The 25,097-nt window shown below is 44.7% G+C and overlaps 1 protein-coding gene across 4 annotated transcripts in view; it reads right to left on the bottom strand.

Moving 5' to 3' along the window:
- YIPF1 (Yip1 domain family member 1) overlaps window positions 1-24,146 on the bottom strand; it is a 163,630-nt gene extending 139,484 nt beyond the window's left edge. The window contains exon 1 of one of the 4 annotated variants that reach the window (XM_078670416.1): window positions 23,921-24,146. The gene's annotated coding sequence lies outside the window, so the exon portion shown is untranslated. Of the gene's footprint in view, window positions 1-22,862 lie in introns of all 4 variants that reach the window. The other 3 variants (XM_078670426.1, XM_078670432.1, XM_078670440.1) reach the window with 3 other exon arrangements.
- Between the last annotated feature and the right edge of the window lie 951 nt (window positions 24,147-25,097).

The raw sequence follows: 25,097 nt of genomic DNA, 5'->3' as shown, positions 1-25,097 counted from the left end.
ATGCTTGTTTTTCTTCTTTTTAGTGGGATATTGTTGACTATTTGCTGTGTCTTTGCAGAGTAGGTGCTGGTGAGTTTGGCTGTATTTTGTAAGTGAATTGTATAGTTATTCAGTTTATAGATCTTTGTGATAAAGGCTTACATTTTTTTACCTACTTTGCACAGTGTTGGTTGTTGAGTTGTTTGTGCAGTCTCCTTTCTTTGTGAGGATAATGGCTAGCCGCCGGATTACTGCTCAGCAAGTTGTTGGAATGCTTTTTGATTCTTCCTCTGACCATGGTCCAGAGACTGACTCTGATTCTGAGCCAGAGGTGGGAGGTGAAGATTCAGGTAGTGAGTTTTCTCTGCACATGGCTTCATCTGATGATGAAGATACTCCGAGTGCTGAAGAAGCTACTTTTGGTGTGGATGAAGTGCCTGTGGTTGCGGAGGACATTGCTGTGCCAATAGTGCGGCAAGAGGCATCTGGGCTGCAGCCTGGGGCTGCTAGACTTCCAGTTTGTGTAGTGAGACAAGAGGCAGCTGGTCGGCAGCCGCAAGACTGGACGTTGAAAGGTCTGACCTCTGGGTTGCACCAGGCATGGTGCAGCCGGCATTGCCTGAATTTACTAGTGTTCCAGGGTGTAGGGTGAACACTGAAAACATTTTGCCAATTGATTTTTTCAAGTTGTCTATGGATGATGTTTTTATGGCTGAGATTGCAGAGCAGAGTAATTTGTATGCTGAGGGTGAACAGTGCCAGCCTTAAGCCCCATGCTAGAGCTACCCGGTGGACTCACACAAATTTGGAGGAGATGAAAAAGTTTTTGGTTTTAACTTTTTTGATGGGCTTGCTTAGGAAACCATCAATGGCTTCATATTGGTCTACTAGTCCCTTGATGGCAACAGCTATATTTCCGGCAGTCATGAGTCGTGATAGGTATTTGCTTCTGCTTCGGATAATGCATTTTGTTGACAATAGTTCTGCTTTGGCACGAGATCACCCCGATTGTGACCGCCTTTTCAAGATTCGGCCTGTCATTGATCATTTCGTTGATCGATTTCCTGAGATCTTTTATCCTGGGAAAGAAATTGCAGTGGATGAGTCTTTGCTGTTGTTCAAGGGCCGCTTGGTATTTCGGCAATACATTCCTAGTAAGAGGGCACGCTATGGAAGTAAGCTTTATATGCTGTGTGACAGTCAGACTGGATATGTCTCTAATTTCAGGGTGTACACCGGTAAGGAATCCAGGATTAACCCCCCTGGTTGTCCGTCGACTTTTGGAGTGACTGAGAAAATTGTGTGGGAACTTGGTCGTGGATTTTTTAACAAAGGCCATCATTTATATGTAGATAACTTCTACACTGGTGTGCGGTTGTTTAGGGAATTGGCCAAAGTGGACACTGTTGCTTGTGGCACAATCCGCTCAAACCGTAAAGGTTTCCCAAAAGAACTTGTTTGTCAAAAGCTTGCTCGGGGACAGTGCATTGCGTTGTGAGGAACTTCTAGCTGTGAAGTTTTCAGACAGGAGAGATGTCTACATGTTGACTTCCATACATGATGAAAGCACTGAACCGGTGACTGTTTGGGGTCTGGTTGCAGAAGCGCGCAAACCTGTGTGCATAATGGACTATAATAGGCAGATGGGTGGTGTTGACAGAGTAGATCAGAGGTTGGAACCGTATGCTGCTCTTCGTAAGGCTTACATTTGGTACAAGAAGTTGGCTATCCATCTTTTCCACTTGGCAACCTATAATGCTTTTGTTGTGTTCCAGAAATCTTGTCCCCAGTCATAGATGACTTTTGTAAAGTTTCAGGAGTCTGTAATTGGCAGCCTTGTTTTAGTGGAACAGGCAAGTGTTCCTAGAGTTGGAGTGGTGGAGGATGTTGCCAGATTGAAAGATCGCCACTTTCCTGATCAAATTCCTCCTACAACCTCAAAAGACTTTCCGAGTCGGAGATGTAGAGTCTGTTGGCGAAGAGGTTTGCGGAAGGAGGTTCGTATGTACTGCCCCGACTGCCCTTCAAACCACGGGCTGTGTGTACCTCCTTGTTTTAGATTGTACCAAACGCAAAAGAATTTTTGGAAGCATCCATGAGTGGTAAAGTGAACTGGTTGGTCTATATTCTTTAAAACTTATTGTTCAGTTTCAAAGTTGGCATTTGTGTAGTCTTTTTAGATTTAGTTGTTGTGTTAGTAGATTTGTATCAATTTGCAATTTGTTTTTCTTTTATTTTGAAAAAAAACTAAAGTATGATGTTGGTTTGCGTGTAGTGTCCATTGTCTGACAGTGTGCATGGTTTGGCACTTGGCTGGCGGTGTCTGTGGACTGGTGCTTGTCTGGCGGTGTCTGTGGACTGGTGCTTGGCTGGCGGTGTGCGTGGTCTGTTTGGTTGGCGGCGTGCGTAGTCTTGCGCTTGCCAGGTGGTGTGTTGGGATTGGTGCTTGGCTGGTGGTGTGCCTGGGCTGGAGCTTGGCTGGCGGTGTGTGTGGAGTGGCGCTTGCCTGGTGGTGTGTGTGGACTGGTGTTTGGTTGGCGGTGTGCATGGTCTTGCGCTTGCCTGTTGGTGTGTTTGGATTGGTGCTTGGCTGGTGGTGTGCCTGGACTGGTGCTTGGCTGGCTATGTGTGTGGAGTGGTGCTGTCCTGGCGGTGTGTGTGGACTGGTGCTTGCCTGGCGGTGTGCGTGGTCTGGTGTTTGGTTGGCGGTGTGCGTGCTCTTGTGCTTGCCTGGTGTTGTGTTTGGATTGGTGCTTGGCTGGTGGTGTGCGTGGAGTGGCGCTTGGCTGGTGGTGTGTGTGGAGTGGCGCTTGGCTGGTGGTGTGCGTGGAGTGATACTTGGCTGTCTGTGCACGGAGTGGCGCTTGGCTGGATGGTGTGCGCGGAGTGGTACTTGGCTGGATGGTGTGCGTGGAGTGGTGCTTGGCTGGCGGTGTGTGTGGAGTGGCACTTGGCTGGATGGTGTGCGTGGAGTGGTACTTGGCTGTCTGTGCACGGAGTGGTGCTTGGCTGGCGGTGTGTGTGGAGTGGCGCTTGGCTGGCGGTGTGCGTGGAGTGGTGCTTGGCTGGTGGTGTGTGAGGAGTGGTACTTGGCTGTCGGTGTGCGCTGAGTGGTGTTTGGCTGGCGGTGTGCATGGTCTGATGGTGGTGTGGGTGGACTGGCGCTCGGCTGGCGGTGTGCGAGTAGATACTTTCTGTTGGTCACTACACACACTGCTAGTTGAGTGACACTCCACGCAGTCCATCATTTTGTGTAGTTGCAGTGTCAGAAATGTGGGCGTGTGAAAGTGATGGGCCCTTGAATGGCGCTGTCTGCTGGTGTGAGTGCTGTAATGTGATGGGTCCGCGGCTGGCGGTGTGAATGTTTTGTATGTGTCACACATACGAAAGGTGTATGAATGGCCTGTAAAGAAGTTGGTGCCTTGACGTGGCTTTACAGCTCACAAGCTGTGAGTCAGTGGTTCAGTTTATCATACTTTCAATTATACATTTTTGTGAAATTACTTGCGAATACAATTGTATGTACTGAATCATCACTCACCCTCGTGCCAAATCCAACCAGTATGTGTGTGTGCTTGCGGATTAGATGGCTGTGTAGTAATATTTGTCTTTTTTCTCTTTCTGAAGTAGGGTGTACCTTGTCCCTTTTTGTGAATGTTGTAATGTGTTGCTTTTCCTTCCGGATGGTGTCAATGGTCTGGTGTGTATCAGGTATGAAAGGTGCGTGAATGGCCTGTAAAACGGTTGGTGCCTTGTCGTGGCTTTACAGCTCACGAGTTCGGTTTTTATGCATTTATTTATTGACAGAGCATTTCATTTTGTTGAAATATCTTGTTAATAAAATTTTATGTACTGAACCATCAATCGCCCTCGTGCCAAATCCAACCTGTATGTGTGTGTCTTTGAGGAATAGATAGCCGTGCTTGAATGTTTGACTTTTGAGTAACTCTGTTAAGGTGTACATTATAGCTATAAATAACTTACTAAACTTAGATATTATTGTTAAACCATGGGAGTATATGGTCATGTCTTTCTGGTGAATTCTATTGGTTTTTTTTATCCACAATCTCCTGCAAACTTGAAAATGTCTGTCACAATTTCCACGCAATATTGTCCCAAGAATCGCACGCTCTCAAATTGAAAACTTAATTCATTCAAAACAATTTGGTTTTGCAAGGGGGTTCCCATGAGTTTTTGGCCCGGGGCTCGGCGGGCATCTTTGGAAACTACCAAACAGTTCTGAAAACTTGACACCCGGGGGAGTCCAGGGAGGTATGGCATGCGTGGGTCCCCCAATGTTTTCCTACCCAGGAATCATTTTACTCATGAGAACAAGGGGAACACTGGGTGGTAGGACATTTTTGCCGGCACGGAGATCCCACGCAAAAATGTATGTAAAAAAGTGTTTTTTTAACCTAATTTTAAGGTTTGCAGGGAATTCTGGGTAAGTAAACCTTGGGGGACCCACGCATACCATACCTCGCTTGACTCCCCCGGGTGTCTAGTTTCCAGAAATGTGTGGGTTAGGTAGGTTTCCCTAGATTGCCGCCGAGCCCCGGGCCAAAAACTCATGGGAACCCCCTTGCAAAACCCGGTTGTTTAGTGATAGGTTATTTTGATGTCGCCTCCTTAGGTTTGGGGCCCTTGCCTGTCGTGGGTCCTTGAGCCACCCACGCAAGTGAGGTACCATTTTTTTCGGGAGACCTGGGGGAACGCTGGGTGGGTGGAAATTTGTTGATCCACGCAGATTCCAGAACTTTGCACCACAGAAATGTGCGGAAAATGCGTTTTTTTGTCAATTTTTTAACTTTGCAAGGAATTCTGGGTTACAGAACCTGGTGGGAGGCAGTCGAGTCACCCCATCCTGAATTCCCCTGGGTATCTAGTTTTCCAAAATGTATAGGTTTGCTAGGTTTCCCTAGGTGCCGGCAGAGCTAGGGTTCAAAAACAAAAGGTAGGCTCTTTGCCAAAAAAGAGGACGTTTTCACTGCAAAATTGCGATACGACCACGTTGCGTTTTGCGCCGTTTCCTGTCGCAGGCACTAGGCAGACCCAGGCAAGTGAGGTACCATTTTTATCGGGAAAGCCGGGGGAATGCTGGGTGGGTGAAAATTTGTTGATCCACGCAGATTCCAGAACTTTCCACCACAGAAATGTGAGGAAAATACTTTTTTTTGTCAATTTCTTAGCTTTGCAAGGGATTCTGGGTAACAGAACCTGGTGGTAGGCAGTCGAGTCACCCCATCCTGAATTCCCCAGGGTGTCTACTTTTCAAAAATGTATAGGTTTGCTAGGTTTCCCTAGGTGCCGGCAGAGCTAGGGTTCAAAAACGAAAGGTAGGCTCTTTGCCATAAAAGGGCACATTTTCACTGCGAAATTGCGGTGCGACCACGTTGCGTTTTGCGCTGTTTCCTGTCGCAGGCACTAGGCAGACCCAGGCAAGTGAGGTACCATTTGTTTCGGGAAACCGGGGGAACGCTGGGTGGGTGGAAATTTGTTGATCCACGCAGATTCCAGAACTTTCCACCACAGAAATGTGAGGAAAATGCGTTTTTTTTTGTCAATTTCTTAGCTTTGCAAGGGATTCTGGGTAACAGAACCTGGTGGTAGGCAGTTGAGTCACCCCATCCTGAATTCCCCTTGCTGTGTAGTTTTCAAAAATGTATAGGTTTGCTAGGTTTCCCTAGGTGCCGGCAGAGCTAGGGTGCAAAAACTACAGCTAGGCACTTTGCCATAAAAGGGTCAATTTTTAACTGCAAAATTGAGGTGTGACCACGTTGCATTTTGCACCGTTTCCTGCCGCAGGCACAAGGCCGACCCACACAAGTGAGGTACCGATTTTATCGGGAGACTTAGGGTAATTCAGATTTGTAAATCAATTGTTATTACCTATTTAGTTTTCGTGCATTTCTCCCTTCCCAATGAAAGACATTGTGTAAAAAAAAAATCTTTTTGAAAAATGACCAATAATTCTCATGCTAGTATGAGTATTCCCAATTTTGAAAATGTGCAAATATATACTGTTTCTAAACTCTATAATTTGTACCCAATTCAGAAATACATAGGTGTCTTCCATACAGATTGTTCCATGTATACATTTTCCAAGAATAAGTGCTCTATACCCAGTAAATAATAAAATACCATTGCAAGTTGCTGCTCAGTTTTTGGATCTGGGTTCGTCGGGTTCTTGGTGAAACTACAAGTCCTATATATCCCCACAACCAGGAAGGTCTAACGGATGTAACGGTATATTGCTTTCCAAGAGCTGTCAAAAATACAAGAAGTTATAGGTGAAAACGTGGAGACAAAAGGCTGTTTTTTTCAACAAATTTTCAATTATTCCAAAATTTAACTGTTAGTTTCTATAAAGAAACCTTCATGGATTTAGACAAATGACCCCTTTCTGAATTCAGAATTTTGTCTACTTTTCGAAATTCTATAGCTTTCCAGGATCTATTATTGCTTTCAAACTCATTTCTACCATTAACTGGAAGGAGGTTGAAAGCTCTAAAAATAGCAAAAATAAGCTATGTCCCAGAAAAATGCCAAAACTGTGTGAAAAATGTTGGTTCTCTGACAAAAGACTGTCATTCCCTAAAAGCTGAGAAAATTGAGATTTCAGCCCCACAAACCCTTTTTTGATAACATTTGCAGGGAAAAACCCAGAGGCTTTCATTTGCAGCCCGTTTTTCCAATTTTTCTGAAACAAACTAAAATGTCACTGTATTTTGCTTAATTTCTGGGACCCCTCCAAGGGAATCCACAAACCCTGGGCACCTTTAGAATCCACATGATGTTGGAAGAAAAGGACGCAAATTTGGCGTGGATACCTTATGTGGTCAAAAAGTTACAGGGGCCTAGGCGCGCACTACCCCAAATCGCCAAAAAAAGGCTTAGCACAGGAGGGGAAAAGGCATGGCAGCGAAGGGGTTAAGAGGAAGAGCGGGAAGGAACATCAAATTTGGTTTTGCACAGGGTATTCTCGATGCAAAGCCCAGCTCTTTCTGAACCCTGACCCCTGAAATACTCTGTGCTATAAATACAGGCATCAGGGCACCTCAGTTATGATGTGCATCACCCCTGTCAAATCAAATGGCTCATTACGAAGCTCTGCCAATGCGTCGCGCTCCAGATCTGCAAGCAGCCATCTCCTATGCCATTCCCAGGACATTATACAGCTCTGTTAGAGCCCCTCCATCATGCAGTATCACTTTGTGTGCCGTACTAAGGGGGCAAAGCATGCCGGTTCTGCCTGTGCGTCTCGGCCTGACCTCGGACATCCTCAGCTGACCCATTACTTCATCCCACAAAAGCCGCACCGCCCAACTTAATAGTAAATGCAGCACTGACTAGCGTACTGGCACACTGGAGTCGCTTAGGTCACCCAGAGCACCTCAGTCTGCCTCAGCACTCTAGTTAATCTATTAGTGGGACACACTCCTACAAGGCTTCTGTCACAACCCTGCAATATTTTTTCTGCCCTAATTTCTGCTGCACCAAACTCACAAATTGCAGTCAATAAAAGCAGTAGCATGCCCTATATTGTTCTGTGGCAATTTGTAGGACACCCATAGTGGCACCCACAGTGACACCCACATTCTCCCACTCCTTTTCCTCCGTGTAACAGAATTCGCAACACTCCTCTCCCAGTGCTGGGAGACACACAGTGGGAGGTCTCTGGGTTCGTACTCCCAAGGGGCGGCCACCCTCCCCACCCCCCTGGCTCCTGAGAGGGTCCTGATTTAGAGCGCTGGCGGCAGGTCCTGGCGTGTCTTGTGACACTTCTTGTGACTCGGCCCGGGCAGGAATTCCGGCGGATGCAGGACGGGCACGGAAGTAGAGCCCAGAAACACGTCGGTCTCCTAGCGACCGGCTCCAGAGCATAGGATCCTATTGTTTCTTCCTTTTTTTGTCATCTATAGCAGCGCCGCATCCTCCTGATGTCGGAGGGTGACTTCCTAAGCTCTCTGGCCACAGGGAAGCCTCGGACCGGGGCCATGAGCAGTGGAATGGCCTTTAGGGTTTGCTGGTTTGTTGTGTGACCCGCCAGTGTGTTTGGGGGTCCTGAACCTGTGCTGTTTTGCGGCGTAAGATGGTTTTGTGACAGTGTGTCTTTGGCGGCACACAGTGTGGCCGTGCCAGGGTACAGTGGAGTCCAGCGCCAGGGTGTAGTTGAACTATATGAGTTGGCAGGGCCCCAGGGCGATGGCTCCCACTTCCCCAGTCCCAGCAAAGTGGTGATGGCCCTCTGGAGCTTGAACCTTCAGAAACATGAGTGGGAGAGGTCGTTGCAGATGTATGTACAAAGAGACTCCGGGTTCCATAAAAAACAAGCATTGGCATAGCCAACAGGTCTCGCTTTTGGGACCTTATAAGTATTTAGTTATGCAGTACAAAATCCATGGTGCAATAACATCAACTGTTGCATGGCTAAAAACTTATAAGGTCCCAAAGGCGAGACCTATTGGCTATGCCAATGCGTGTTATTTATTGTTTACTAGCGCCCATGAGGCGCTTTCACATTCATGGAGGCATTTTATTTGTGATATTTGTTGGTTTGTAATGATTTGTCTTTGCAATTGTATTTTGTTACTTATTGGGTGGGTGACAATATATTCCACTGAATAGCATTGAGATGTTTACATTGTATTTTATGAGTGTTTTAATATGTCATGTATAAACGATCATTTTGTTAAAATGATTGTAAAGAAAAAAGTAGAAGAAATTAACGGTGATCAAGGTTATTAAATATAGTGACCATGAACAAAAATGAAAGTACATAGTTTCAGAGTCAGTATTGGCATATTGTATGTTTGTTTGAACTTTTAGTCGCCTAGCCTTGCTGACTGGTTAAGAGTCCATTCCCCAATATAGATATTTAACTTTTAGAAAGTGGGCATTTTCTTATTTAACCATTCTGTGCCAGGATCACAGTTGGGCTCCTGTGCATTCACTCTAGACAGTCACACAAAAGAAGCTGAGGTGTGCCTAGCATATCCTGATGGGCCATCACCAGGCTGAGCAGCCTTCCTAAACTAGAGTGGTGGGAGGAGTCTGTATAGGGCAGTGCATGTCCTCACACAAAGCTATCTCCATCCCCAGGTAGTGTGAATGGAGCCAGGTCAGAGAAAGGCCGGTTCTTTTGCACAACAAAGACTTTTCTTTAAAGTTTGCCTACCTCAAAGGCATAAAGCGGTACAAGTATTGGACCTCTCACACACTCAAATCAGAACACTTCTGGACTGAGGACATTCTGCCAGGAAGATGAGCTGTGGTACTGTTCAGTGGGCCTTCTACTTGGCTGTGTTGGACTGCTACTTGCTGATTCTGTCTTTGGCAGTGAAAGGACTGGACTTTGCTTTCTACATCCTGCTTTCCAAGTTTGTCCAAGGGCTTGTGTTGAGCTTGCATCCTGTTGGGAGTCTCAGGCATATCAAAGACTTCACCCACATTTTGTTACCAACACTGGGACTCTTCTGCTGTGGGCCCTGCATTGATAGGGTGTGCCAAAACCAGCCCTGGGCCCTTGGAACTGAATGGTTGTGCTGTAACGTCCAGAAAAGCAAACCCAATGCCATCCCTGAAACCACTGCCTGCAGCAAAGCCGTGGTCACCGCTCGTGAGAAGCACAACGCATCAACAGCGACATCGCAGCCCCGGCCGCATCGCCATCTCTTCACACTGTCATCGACGCCATTGCCTGCACCAAAGCGGAGAGCACTGCTTGTGAAGAGCACAACGCATCGCCTCAACTCGAAATCACAGCCCTATGTACCGACGACAACCCCATCAACTCTGACCTCATTACCGACGCCTCTGCCTGCACCTTGGTTGAGGGCACCGCTTGTAAAGAGCATGATGCATCGCTCCGTCTCACATCACAGCCCCAGGTCTCATGATAACCGCGATCAGTACCAATGCCACGCCTCTGCCTGCACCAAAGCCGTTGTTACCACTCATGAAGGGCACGACACATCGAATGTGACATTGCAGCCCCGGCCCTGCAAACGTCAGCGCTCCTAACCTCGACATCGCGGAGCTTTATCCCCAGAGTGTGTAACGCCAAGGCCTCAACGACTTCTGCATAATTTTCAGAACTGAGGCCCGCAACACCTCATCTTAGGATTTCATCGCAAAGTCCCCGAGTTCTCTTCACTTCCAGGTACTGTTTTATGGATCTGTCCGACGCCATATCCCTGAGCTGTTGGATTTGTGTTGTTCACGACGCCGGAATAGCCCCGGTTGGTGCTATTGACTTCAAGGAACTGTACTTTTAAGTCTATTCTTGCAAAATTCCTATCTTTACTTGTGTATGTTGTATTTTTATTGTTTTGGTCTTGTTTTACTGAGAGAAATATTGGCTAGTTTTCTAAACTAGTGTGGAGTTCTTTTTGGGGGGGTGAAAAAAATCTTTGTGCTTTTTTGCGCAATTTTTCATTAAAATCTTTAAAATTGCATTTCTTGGGTTCTACCAATAAGATATCAGCCGTTTTCGTCTTGTTTTGTTTATTTTTAAAAAGCTACATTTTTCTAACTTGGTCTGAAATCCGTTTTGTGTGGTGTTTTCGCTTTGTTACTGTTACTGTTACAGTTAAGCCTGACTGCTCTGTGCCAAGCTTCCAAACGGTTGAGAACAGGTTAGCTTAGGGTGGGCTTGAGCCTAACCCTAAAAGGATTGTGGTTTCTTCTTGTCCAGGACTCCCACCCTAGACAACCAACAACCCGATTTCTTACAGGTGACAACATCTATGTAACGGTGTGTTGATAGGTATCTAATGAGGATATAGCTGCTTGCAACATAACATGCTCCGACGTGTCTAAATTCAGTGGTGACAAGCATGTAGATGTGTACCTAGCTGTGGGATTGTGATACTTGCACGGAAATGTGTACGTAACTGTGGCAAATCTGAATTAGGCATGGTAGTGTAAACCCATCTGCAACAGTTGTACACCTTGCATCAAAACGTGCGCCTAATTTACATAGGTATATTTGCATAAGAGTGTGCACCCAACTGGATTACTGTAATACTAGCAAGGAAAAGCGCACTCAACTACAATAATGTGATATAAGCATGGGAATGTGTACCGAATAGGGCATTTGTGTACTGACTGACAACACAAACCTAACTGGCGGAAAAGGGAAAAAGTGAACATGGCAGTTTTGATCAGTACAACTGGAATAATTTTCCTTAAAATGCACCGTATGTCTCACAATTATTTCAATTTTCGGGTGGAGACTCCCAAACCCCGGAAAGAAAATGACCGTTAATTTCTACCTAAATTTGACTTAAGCTACCTGCCTTATATGCTTTACAATGGGCATTTTTCCTCAATGTTATTAGGAGAAACGGCAAGACCCCTGTTTGATCAGCGTTTATGATTTAGTGTGCTTTGAAATGCACCCTTTTCTTCAGTTTTGAACCATATTGCTGGTAAAAAGGTACATTAGAATGCACCATTTGCCAGAACATTTCCCTGGTAAACAACCTTTACAAAGCAACTTTTACCACGCAGTGCCTTTACAACGCAACTTTTACAACGCAAACCATTACAACGCATCGCGCTGGGGGGCGCTCTAGGATAGGGAATAGGTTTAATGTACTATCCAACACCTTCCCTACTATCCACGGGGACTGGAGTTGGAATAGTAAATTAAACAATTCACTATCCAGCGCCTAAAAGCACTACGCGTTGTAATGGTATGCGTTGTAAAAACCGTGTTGTAAAAGCATGCGATGTAAAAGCATGCGTTGTAATGTCATACATCCCATTTCCCTTAAACATGCATTAAGGGCAGGATGTGCAAACTCACAATCAAAAGCAGCTTTAGCCAACAGTATCTGCATCGCCTGCTCTAAAATGCCAGTGTTCCATCCCCTTGTAAAGTTGATTGGCAACCAAAACAAATTTTGGCAACCGAGACAAATTTAGGCATTGTCCAGTCAGCCGAGAATTTTTGGCCATGTCCTCCTCATAGCAATTTGCACCTTGGTGTAAGTTTGGCATATTAATCCTCTTCCTCTTTATACACACATTGTGCCTGCCACTGTAGAACATACAACTCCTATAGTAGATGAATGGCACAGTTCTTTCTCAGTCAATCCATGTCCCGTCTTCAGTCACCAGTGCCACGTGGCCTCCGATTCTCCAGGTTTAGGTTTCCTGCTGCTTAAGGCTGCGGTCTGCTCTTATCGCCGACTTTAGACCCACCTTTCTTAACATCTTCCTGAACGGAAGACTCTGAGAATGGCGAGGTTTTGTGTTTTCCTTTTTTTTTGCACTGCCCCCCTCGAGTTACCACGGTTTTGTGAGACAGATCCTTCTATTCACTCAATTAAACATTGGACCCTTTCCTAACGTGACACATGCTTCCAGTCCAATTCATTTGAGTGCACTGTGAAGCTGAGTCACCACTGCAGCGTCAGAAAACGACCTACATTACGTCTTGGACAGGTCGCGAAAAACGTGCTTAATTAATGTAAATGCCTACGTCTCCCTTGCTCAATGTACTTTGTGATGACTGAATTAGCAGATCTCCTTTCCTAATTGCTCCAATCTGGCAGATTAGTGTAATGACTACCTGCATGATTTGGTTGCACCGTGCATATGACGGCTTTAACTAAAGATGTGGTAGACTCAGCCTTTCACCTTTCTAACGTGTCTGAAATTAGTACCATTTGGGTCGGGTGCTCACACTTTTTAAAGCACTGTGAAAATGTGCCACTCTATTTGAATCCAGTTATTAGTTTTTTTAGTAGCCTTCACTTTTAGTGACCAATGTTTCCTCCACACCCAGCTGACAACTGGGAAAGTTGTTTTGCGGCGTATGTTCCTTGAACGTCATGTTTATTGAAGTGCATTTTAATAGATGGTAAACATTTGCTGGGTCGCAGCAGAAAAGGGAAAAAAATGTACTAGTGGGGCAAAACTACATGATTTGCGCTATGTCGACACGAGGCACTAAAATCGATACAAGTTGGTTGCAACGGTTTTTGGCCATATTATAATATTTTGACAGAAAAAATTGTGGCCAAATATGAGACTTTCATTTGATGGAGCCTTTAAAGTTAGTAAGACTGACTGACTTCCAAAGTTTACACTTGCACCGAAGGAGTGAACTTGATGTATGTAGATATGATACTTATTTTTTAATAGTGTTGTTGATTATACCAACTTTAAACATTTGGCACTTTTCAGTTCGTAATCAACAGCGGGTTTCAGAGTATGGAAGTATGAAATTGTACTTGTCATCAAATGGTCTTGAATAGATTTCAAATATATGCTCAGAAATGTACTGGTCATGGTATATTGTACAGTCTTACGATGTCTACATCAACAACAGATGGAAGATCCTAGTTATTAGGATATGGTTTAAATTCTTTGGTCAAAAGCGGGTGCTCGAGTTCAGTGGAATTCCATTACCAATGGGTAGCACCACAGATGGGGTGAAAAGTTATCACCTATGAGTACGGTCCCTGCTGGCGTTCTCCCTCGAGGCTTGGTCGTCTTGCAAGAGATTTTTCAAGGCCAGGGGAAATGTACCACAAGCTGAACTGGCACAGTTAGGACTTGTATACCGATTCAAGGCGATTTCTTGTCATTTCTTTTTGTTAGGGTGGATGAAATCGTCTTCTGAACTAAGTGAGCAATTACAAGATTCTCTCATGTGCTGTCTTGTGATTGCTGCACTCACGGCCCATTTCAGTAGTTCTCTTCTCCACATGGGAATTATCCAAGCATGTGTGGATTTGCGTTACATGGAACTCTGGAGATAATACGCATAGTCGCCATAATTCAGTCACTGGAGCCGGATGCTTTAAAATAAGTTTTGGCCTGGAGAGAATCGAAGTAAACCAATCTTGCTGCTAACTACATGTATTCGGGATTAGAGAGAATTTGCAGATGTGGTAAATTATTTTTAGACAATCTACTTGGTTTCTTGGTATTTTCTAGCTTCTAAAGTGTGCACGCTCCCCAAAGACTTCAAGGAGATAATTAGCAGCACCTAGGTCTTAATGAGGAAAATCCACCAGGCTTGTAGCACCATTCCTGAATTTCAGATGCTCACTTTAGGTGTGCAGAGTTGGTGGAGGTGTGTTCCAAAGGCTTTGTGCTCCCAAAGCCTCTCGTCCCAGGTGGCAGTTTACCAAATGCATGCCCCTTAAGCAAATGACTGTTTGCCTAATTCTAATTGTGTCAAAGATGCATTGCTGTGGAACATGATCATCAGAAGTCTTGGCCCAGCTTCAGGGTGCACTTTCTTCACAATAATATGGCTTACAATTTAATGAGCAGATGGACTAGTACCCAGTGGACCTGAGCTGCTACTGGAATTCCATGTTCTATATAGTTGATCTTAGTTGTTAGGTAAGCTTATAAAGCGCGCAGCTGCCCCAGCATAGGGGCGGCCCGGCGCTGATAGCATTGTCAGAAGAAAGCAGGGCTAGCACATAGGGAACAAATGAGTTTTAAAGACCTTGCGGAAAGGTAGCAGGTCATCCAAACGACGAGTCTGAAGAGGGAGAGAATTCCACAATTTAGTGGCAAGACAGCGAAATGACCGGCCCCCCGCTCTGAGGCGTTTCACCTGGGGGACTGAAGCCAGGGATTGCTCAGCAGAGCGTAGCTGGCGTGTGGGGACATAGGGAACCAATAAATTAGATAAAATCTCAGGGGACGAGAGTTTTAGGATTTTAACGGTCAGAAAACGTGCCTTCAATTCGATCCTCTTAGGAACAAGTAACCTGTGAAGGCTCTGCAAGGCACCTGACGTGGAGCAGGTTCTAGGGAGCCTGAGCAGAACACGAGCGGCTGTATTCTGGACTTGCTGAAGGCGATTCATCTCCGCCTTATTGGCGCCTAACATCAGAGAGTTAGCGTAGTCCAGTCGGGATAAAATAGTCGCCTGCACAATTAACTGGCGGGTGGCTGGGTCGAAGAACCCCAATATGGGCCTCAGACCCCGTAGGAGTCCAAAACAGGTACCAGCGAACTTATTGGTATGCTCCTGAACCCCCAAAAGTGGAGTCAAACCAGATCCCCAAGTTCTTTACCACCAACATAGGGGTGGGGGCGCTTCCCAAGGACGCCAGCCACCACTGCGTACTCCAGAGCCCCTTGTCATTCCCCACCAACAGCACTTCTCACTTGCTAGCGTTAAGTTGAAGACAGTTGGTGGTCATTCAGCGTGCTACCACCTCTAGCCCATTTCGAAACTGCGCGGCGCCCCGAGCCTGGTCATCAGAAAGGGCCACCACCAGTTGCGTGTCATCCGCATACAAAACCATGGTCAAGCCATGGTCCCGCACCACTCCCGCCAGGGGTTGGACGTAGAGGTTAAACAGGCCAGGGCTTAATGCCGAGCCCTGAGGAACCCCCTGCTTGATGGAATGGATGAGAGAGAGGAGGGGGGGGGCTGAGACCTGGAAAGCTCTGTCAGAGAGGAAAGAACAGAACCAATCCAGTGCCAGACCGACCACCCCTGCCTCCTCTAGGCGATGTAGAAGGATCTGATTGGAGACAGTGTCGAACGCAGCACTGAGGTCGAGCAGTATCAGAGCCTCAGTTTGTCCCTCATCTAGAATGGTCTGCAGATGTTCACTCGCCGCTAAAAGCGCAGTCTCGGTACTATGACCGGGACGAAAACCATTCTGGGTGCTGTCTAAGGTACCGCTGTTGTTCAAAAAGCCAAAAAGGATGTTATTGGTGTGGGCCTCCGCAATTTTGGCGACCCAAGGCAGAAGGGATATTGGTCGGAAATTTTCCAACTATACAAGTAGTCCTGTTGCTGCATTTTGCAGTCATTGATGACTGATTAAGTATCCAAGAGGCCAAAACAAAGGCAACAGAAGTAGTTGAATTTTAGCAGATCATAGCTCCATCCACTACTTTGTATTTTTGTTTACGGTATGATGAGTGGAATGCTGTGCAGTTGAGTAACTTAAGAGGACTAGCGCTGGTAATGGTTTTGTGTTGGTAGGAGAAAAATAGTCGGTTATCGATCAGAATGCAGAGTTTAATTGCCAGTGGGGTGGATTATGGGTGCACACCTAGTATTTCTAATTTTATGAGGGACGTACTACATACCTACAATAACAAATAATTTTACCTCTTTTTATTTTGTAACTTTAATTTCTTGACTTGACTATAGCCTTATTCAAACTTGGCCTGTAGGTCGAGCGGCACTGATAAGTGAGGAGGTGGCCTGGGCAGATATCTACAGGAGAGTCTGTGTCTTGCTTCTATTTGGATTAGATGGCAATGCCCTCATTAACCAAAGTTGGATGTTTTTGAAAATAAGAATGCTTGCTCTCGGTGGCTTACCTGTTATTCTGCCTACCTTTCTACCTTTCAGTAGAATTACCATACTTTTGACCAATTGTTTATTAAATCATAAAGAGGTGCCCTGTCAATGCAGGTGAACGGTGTTTCACTTAGTAAAATCATGTACTGCAAGCAGGGTAAATATATTTCTTTACATTTGAGTTATAACTTAGTAACGGATTGTATGATATCTAACCATCTGTATTACTGTGGTGACTTTTATTCCATAATAGTATAAGAGTGGCTCAGAACATTTGCTAGTTCAATCTGTAATGGTCTATACAAAGTTGTCCGAGGCTGTATTTCTAGGTGTTTCTTTTTGTCTCAGTGGGACCTTCTGGAAAGGCTGGGGAATAGAGAATATCAGTGTTGTTTGCACATAAGTCCAAAGGGAGCTGGATGATGAGAAACACTATTTAGTAATGCGTAAATGAGAGCTTCGACACAACATTCTTCGGGATTGGATTCCAAATTTCAAGGCATAACTACTGGAATATGTTCTAAATATTCAACTTCACCCAGAGTGGGTTTGAATCGAGGATAGCACACCCCTTCCTTTCATTGCATGATGGAACCATAGAGAACGTATGTACGTTCAGATGAAGATATGTTAAATTACAGAAACATACACGCATAAATACATTGATAAATAAGTCCAACTGGACTTCCTCTAATAGTAGTCAAATCTTTTTCGAAATAATGTACACCTCCTTAAGCACCTGTTTTCATTAAATTTGTTCTCATTTCCATATCTTCCAGATTGCCTTCTGCCTCCCTCTGGAAGAACTTTGCTATTTCTTGCTGCCCCTTGGAATAATTCTCCCTCTAGATTACAACTCTCTGTAGGTTCTATAATTTGCCCTCCGCTGTCGTTATGGTCTTGAATAGTACGAGGTTTAACTGGATAGCATAAGGGCACACATGTGTCTCTTTCACAATGCTCACTAATAATTGTATATGCACCCAATTTCCTTTGTTTACTTCGATGTCTCCTGTAGCTCTCCAAGCATTCATAATGTGTTCTGTCGTATTATGCTTCTTCCTAACACTGATTTTTTATTTCTTATTATTCCTGCTGACTTGCTTCGACTTTCACCTGTATCCCATGCACAGTGAAGAACTGGGCTTCCTCCAAACACCTCAAAGGGCAACAAATCTACTGTTCTGTTTGGAGTCAGCCTATAAACAACAACTCTCTTTTCCAAATACTATTACCAAACACCTGTTTCTCTCGCCCTTAAGTGTTTTATTCAACCTCTCCACTATATTGTTAGTTCTGGGGTGACATAGTGCTGCCAACTGTTCGATAACCTCTAGTTAGATTGCCTCTTAGATAGTCCTCAATGTCCTTTGACATAATTTGCTTACCATTAACTAGCTAGAACTATGTTTACAGTGTTATTGGAAAATGGGAAGATGCCAAGAATGAACATGCACTTTATGTTCTGAAGGGGTCCAAGATTTTCATATGTCCTGTTTTTCTGTAACACATTTTAACTTAGTTAGTGGCACTATCTGAGAAACACATTTTTTAAGGAATAGTGTATATAATTGCAAATGTATTTAGAATGTTTTATAAAGCATGAACATGATTCAAGAGTATCAGAGCACTGTACATAAGATGTCAAATAAGCTTTCCATTTGTTTTATGCCCTCCTTTCTTTACTAACTTACAGTATTTTAAAATCTGTTAACCGGAATTCTATTAATTGTACTCCAATTGTAATCATTATGCTATTTTTATGATACAGTAAATGTACAATGCATTGTTTTGAAATCCTTCATGGGAGGGAGGTGGTTAACAAAATTGAATTGAATGGGACCATCCTCGTCACCATCCCTCACTGTAAGAATTACTTGGTCTACTAACTCAGTTCTTCTACATCTCTTGTCCCTGGTATCTGCTGATACTTTGCACACCTGGAAAAGTGCCACCGCATTTCACACTTACAACACATCTCTTTTATTGCTGGATAGACACAAGAATGCACTAGGTGTTTGTCACTGCCACAGTGGTATAACACCATGTTTCGGTCTCATTCTATTCCCCTTTGTGTGTGCCTTTACTTTTTAGGTTTTGCCTGCACAACGCTGGTGAAATCGTGGTTTATATCCCACCAGCTTGCTTATTATTGGTTCCAGTGCTTACCACTGCCGTTTCCTCCATTTCTAGAGGCTGTAGCATACTATTTCCTGTTGTTCCGTTTCCCATGCACAGCTTTGTGAAATCTATTGTATTTAATATAAATCTTAAAAGGGGCTTACATCCCCCACCCTCTTGCTTTTCATTTGTTCCTGTCTTTGCCACTTACTTTTCTTCAATTTCTATTGGCTGTAGCATACTATTTCCTGTTGGTCCTCACATGTATCTTTTATCAATGTCCTGGGGCCCAAGTTCTGTTTATATCCGCTTTTGTGGAACTTTTTTTATGTTTTTTTTATGTTTTGTCTTTGCTACAGCCCCTTCCTTTCACTCACATTAGACACCCATAACTACTGTCATCTGCGGGGTCCTGCATGAGTGATTAAACATATTTTTAGTCGCTCTGACCTCCGACTTCAAAACAGGGCTGGAACTTTTGTTTTCCTCAGCTTCCAGCTGATTGGCTATATAGGGGGTGCATGCTCACTGAGATTCCTATTTTTGTTTACACTCTCGCTCTTCAGCTGAGTGATTAAACACATTTTTAGTATGGTTCAATTGCGGTATGGGTGTCTGGGCGCTAAGGTTTGGTGCACACTTTGCTGGAAATGGGCTTTAGGTCTTTACAAATGGCGTGACTTTCTGAGGGGCATGACTTTGTGTATGTGCCGTCTTTTCTTGACAAACCATTTACCAGATGGCAGTATTTTACATTATGCGCATGTGCTCTGCGTGCGGTGTATCACGCTCTAGTTGACTATGGGGGCGTAGCCGATGGGTACTTCTAGCGACAAAGACTTGAGGTCGGCAGACGCCATTTTGCAAGGACCTATTTGGCGGTGGCAAATGGTCCCCAAGGCAGCCTGATTACTCACGTTTTGCATGGGTAGTATGTACGCAGACCAGATTTCCAACCTGATGCCGGCTTGTATATCCCTCTAGATCGACGAATGAATGCGTTTCCACCACCTGGGATCTATCTGCATCTTGCCCCATAAGGCGAGTATTAATCCATTCCTCAACATCCGGCCGTCTACCAGCCCTCACCATGCTGCCCACTGTTTAGTTCAAAAGCCTTTTAATAACCAGTTCCCATAGTGCCCGCACGTTTACAGTATTTCTGCACCAGTGCCATACCAGCTTCTGGATAATCATTGTGCCCGGCTTTTCTTAGCATTGATATTGTGTCGTAGTTCTTCTGCCTAGTGGACCCTGCAGCATTTATTTCTGCACTGCGAGGAAGTTTCCCCGTTTTTCAGTCCTTGTAACTTTGTCCCGGCATGCACTACCTACCGCATCCTCACAAAGTTCTGTAGTGTACAGGTACAACTAAGTACTCTCAAAATTATGGCATTTTCTTTCATGTGTGTTCTCATGTTTTTCAGTTTGCCGCCATTCCTGTCCCAGCGTATGCCATTCTGCCAACCCACTATGCTCAATTCTAGTAGTTAGAGGTATGTGCCATCTATCCTCATGTTTCTTTGCCTCCTCTTCCCCACGCAGTTTAGATATTTACATTAATGTTATCCTCACTTTTATGGAGTTTCTTTAACTTCCATTGCATATGTGCTCGCCAATGTAAAACTTACCAAAAATGCAAAAAATATTGTCAAATAGGCGAGACCTAATGAATTTACGAATGCTTGTTACTTTTTTATTAATTGATTCATTTTACTTTGGCTAAACTGTTTCACAAAATATCAGTTAGTTCCATTGCAAAAAAACTCCCAAAAAACACACAAACATGGCCCTCCACTTGCACTGTGTTTTCTTGTGAACAAAAGTATTATATATGGTTATCCTTATGCAGCATCACATGTAAACACAGCGCCTAATTTGTGAATAAAGTTAAATAAGTGGAGTAGCCCAGAGTTTTCCGATGGAGCCCTGTGCTTCACTGCCAAATCCTGGGGTTATCGAATATCAATGCTGCCTAGTCTTGATTCAACCTCATGCCTCTTTCGTTCAGCACCCTACGCTTCCTGTTTCTTTCTCATTCTTGCGGGTTCATTTTCATCCATGCTTCCTCCCTTTGTCACTTCTTTCACTCAGCCTTTAGCCTGACTAGCAGGCAAACAATGTAGTTCTTGGCATCAATGGAAGACTGCATTAAAAGCAAACTACTGGTCAAATGCCCTAGTCAGTCTCTCGGCCTGTAGAATCCAAACAATAATGCTTATCCAGGTAAATGTGCAACCCCAGAGTGGCCCAAGTACTTCACCCGCATGCCTCATTCCTTATAGCACTTAGAAGCAGCTAAAATGCAGCATGATGTGCTCCTTGAAATATCCCACATAGAATAGGTTAAAAAATATAGAGCACTCGCGGCTGAGATTACTACCTTTTAACCCAATACAAAATGTGACTTGCTCGCATGTGTTTTCCTCTTTGGGTGTGCTTTGGAGTCATGGTTTAGTAATGTGGGCAGCAGTGAATGTAAGCGTTTCCAAAAAAACATGTACTGAATGCACTATCTGCGTGCATGAATGCTTCTGTGACCCTGTGCATGTTCTTGCATGAGAGAGTGTTGTCTGCAGTGTCCAGCACTGCAGATGTATAGTTGCAAGCCCGTTAAGCCCTGTATTACTACACTCTGTACCTGAAGTGAATGTGAAAGTGTGCACTTGAGTATTTAAATAAACAGCCAACATGAGTTTCGCCCCTTACATCAGCCGTTTGGCCATGGGGCTTCCTCATGCCGACTGATTACTTCCACACGTCAATGACAGGACGTCCTTGTTTCTCTGCAAAATGTGCTTTTCGCTACACCGAGTAGGATTCCCTCTTACCATTAATAAACCTGATGCCCTGAGGAAGCCGCAAGGCCAAACGGCCGATGTAAGGGGCGAAACACATGTTGGCTGTTTATTTAAATACTCCTTGCCTTATGGATCTGTGACCCATTGCTGCGGTGCATGACTCTGAATCCTGGAGAGTCAAGTACCACAAAGATGTTCACGTAGAGCGATCAATTGGAATTTTTCCTAAAATAAGAGTGACGATTCTTACTTGTCATGCAAGAGTACCTGAAACTGAACCAGAGCCAGGTATCCTGGCTCATGCTTTTTAGCAGCTTGCCCACCTGCAGAAAGAGGCAATCAGACTTTACAGCAGGTAAGGAGCTTTGAGGCAAAGCTGTGCCACCTAGGAGAGGCTGGGTAATGTCTGCAAAGTGGCAATGAGATAAGAGGGTTAACCATAGTTAAACCTTTCCAAAAAAATGTTAAGGAAAATATCTTGTGCAAGTCATATGTGATCTAGGTGTTGCACCATGAGACACCCACTTTAATAATAAACGCACCTTTTTGTACTTATAGGGGAAATTGAATAATCAATATATACCTGAAATGCTTTAGTATCATTATGCACATCTGCACACCAATTAAATCTCAATCACATTAAATGTGAGCCCTTAGAAATGCCCATAGCCTTGCCCCGCCCCTTAGTCCACATCTCAATTTGGTGAGTACCTGCACTTATTTTTTTCCATTTAAAGCACTGGTCACAATAAAGACAAAGGAAGTGAAAGCAGGCTATGAGGTACGAGGGAGGAGAGGTGGAAGAATAAAGAATTACGCCCAGAGTCCCAAGGAGGTTACGGCCCTTAAACAAACCGATTGCCACAGATGCGGATAAACATGTATGTGCTCAATTACAACTTCAATGATATTGAAGAGGTGTTGCTTTTACAGTCCTTGCTTTTTTCTCTGAAATTTCAAAGCATTGTATTTGTTATTATTACTTTAAGCCCTGAAGAACATACAATAGAAGCTGTGTGAATGCATATTTTAGTTGTGGGTTGGAGTCTTCCTTGCATTAACTTTCCTAAATCAAAGAACAGATTAAGGAAGAAGAAAGAGGTAAACTAAGAAGTGATTATGAAATATTCCTTCAGGAAGGAGGGTGTTCCAGTAGTGAAATGTTGATTTACCTTCTGCCTTAGTTTTTGGGTGAAATCCACAGGAAAGAGGAATAATTAAGGCACTTCTTGAATTTTTACAGCATATGTTGTACATATGGTAATGTCTTCTTTTTACTCTAACATTTCATGTTTGCTATATCCCTTAAATGTTTCTTGTGAACAAATGACATTCCCTGTGCTGATGCAGAAATGTTCTGATAAGAAGCACACTTGTAAAAAGAAAAACTAACACCAATAAGTACTATTGCTGATGTGCTCGAAGTACAGAAAGCTGCTTCTGGTACTGTCATTCATAGTAAAGTGTTCAAATGCTGTGATAACTTTCCCTTATACTGACTGTGAACTTGTGCTTAACATGCATATGTCTGCTATATTTTTAATCTTTAAATAAACCTAGAGACATATGAATGTTTGATCACTACTACTTTGTATTATACAAAGCATAACATCGAACTTATTTTGACTTGTACGTGTGACTGCCATCTCTTTACTTACATGTATAGTATTGCTTGGCTTCCTCTCGTGTCCGTAAACCTGACCATTCGCCCTGAATGTTTACAGTCCCTGTCCCGAATACGGCTCCATGCCCAGTGGTCACCCTAGGCTCGCATGTCCTGGTGCTCTGTGGGAACGGGGAGTTCCCTTATTCCGTGCTCCTCTGTATGCGAGGCTGGGGGCCTCTCGAGTGATGTGCAGATATGGGTTTTATCTTATCTTGTTGTGCAGAGATGGGGTATCTCTTCTCCTGGAGATCAGTAGAAAAGGGCTCTCATGGAACACTGTAGGGACAGGGTCAAGCTTAACATGGTGCTCTGAAAGATTGATGGCTCTCTCATCATACTACTCTGTTTGGATAGGGGCCTTTCTCACTATGCTGCTCTGTATGGCTAGGGGTCTCTCTTGCAATGCAGGGTTTTTTTATCCGATTTTCTACAGGGACGGGATATCGTTCTGGTGAGCGGGAACATGGCCTCTAGGCGACCTATTTGAGGAGGGACTGGGTGTTATGCAGGGACGGGGCGGTGACACTTACTCTGGTGTTTGCAGAGTCGAATCTCTCTTAACCTAGATACGTCGTGTTACTTGTCATGCGTATCACACTCGCTCACTACTCAAGTAGTTTCACCGCTCTCTAAAGCTAGCAGGATTGTGGCCTCTTGCCTTGTTGAAAGTATAGTGGAGGGGGCTCTCTTACCCTGGTGTACTACAATGACGTTGTCCCACTTACCCCGTAATCCTTCATGCACGTGGTATGTTACCCTGGTGCTCTGTAGGGATGGCCTCTCTTACCCCGTGCTTTTTAGTGGGATCTCCGTGACTATTTCAATGCAAGGTAGTTATGAGATAGCTTTTCTCCAGTGTTTGGCAGGGGAGCATGTCTCTCGCTTTAGTACTCTTCAGGAATAGTATATTTCTCATCACCCTTTTTCATTAAAAGTATCTGTGTAATCTCTTATGTTTGGGCTGGGACTGTTCCCATCAAAAAACTCGGTAAGAATTGTGGTTTTTTTGCCCCTGTATTGGCATAGAGAACAGATGTCATCTCTCCTAACCTTAGTCGGTTGGTGCTCACTCTAGGTCCTGGTATCGGGCGCCTGTCGGAGGAGCGGACGAGTCAGTGGGGAGCGGCATTGAGGGTGTTTGGAGGCTGGAGTCCCTCTGGGTACGTACATCTGCTACAGCTCTGCTGTAGAGTCAGCTGTGAATCCTGCCTCTGATGATGCGGGCGGAAGCAACATGCCCACGGGGAGGATGTGATGTGACAGTAGGAAAAGAGCCAAGCCGGGATATATGGAAACAGAAAAGGGACTACAACGCATCTTGCGTCAGCATGCCGCCATCTTTAAATGAATAGGTCTTGCAAAGGAAAACAAGCTTTGTCGTCATGGTGACTGCCGAATTCACTCCATCACAATACTAAAATACATTTTTAAAAAGCACAGCTGCCTCGAACACAATGCCAAAATCACCTACTATAAACCATCAGTCTGCCGGGGATTTCCTCTAGCAAAAGCTTACGCACATACGGGAGCGCCGGAAGTGACGTCATTGTTCTGCGGCAAGAACGAAGACTGCCGTGAGTGCAATGGCCATTAAAGGGACAGATGGATTGGCATCGGTCTCTTTATTTTTCCAACTCCACTTCCTTCATCAATTCCAGCGTATACTCAGCTAAGTGCTGCAGCTGTTAAAAAAGAGCAGCATCGATCCTCTGCTCTCGGTCCCAGCTGCTCAATTTCCGTCCCAGACCAGCTTCCTCATTTTTCATTAAGGGGGCAAATTCAGACACAGCTCCCTGCATGTGTGTGCTTCGTACGTGTTATAATCAGTCCTGTCAAGTATCACGCAACACGTGTGACACTAACGCATTTCAGCGTGGTGTTCCGCAACACCGCACTGAAAGGCATTGTCACGCATTTTGCCACTTGACAGCGTGCGCCACCGGCGGTGCCTGTGCACGCACCTGTGCGCCAGCTCTGTTGCTCGGAGAGAGGTGCTGCCAGCCAGCAGCTACTTGCTGTGCTCTGAGTCAGAGTTCATTAATAGCTAAAGAAGAACAATTATATCTTGCGGCGCCGCACGGCGAAATTGACACACACTGCGCTGTCAATAACCGGGGGCGGGGCCTGCCCATAGCATTCGTTGCTCCTGACTGTCACTCACACTGTGGCAGGGCCAGGATACTTATCCGGATGTGACGTAGTCCCAGTGCTTGCTCTTGCTGAGGCA

Source organism: Lissotriton helveticus, chromosome 1_2 (genome assembly GCF_964261635.1).
Source record: "Lissotriton helveticus chromosome 1_2, aLisHel1.1, whole genome shotgun sequence".
NCBI lineage: Eukaryota > Metazoa > Chordata > Amphibia > Caudata > Salamandridae > Lissotriton > Lissotriton helveticus.
The sequence above is the reverse complement of the archived record's forward strand: the minus strand, read 5'-3'. Positions and strand labels throughout refer to the sequence as shown.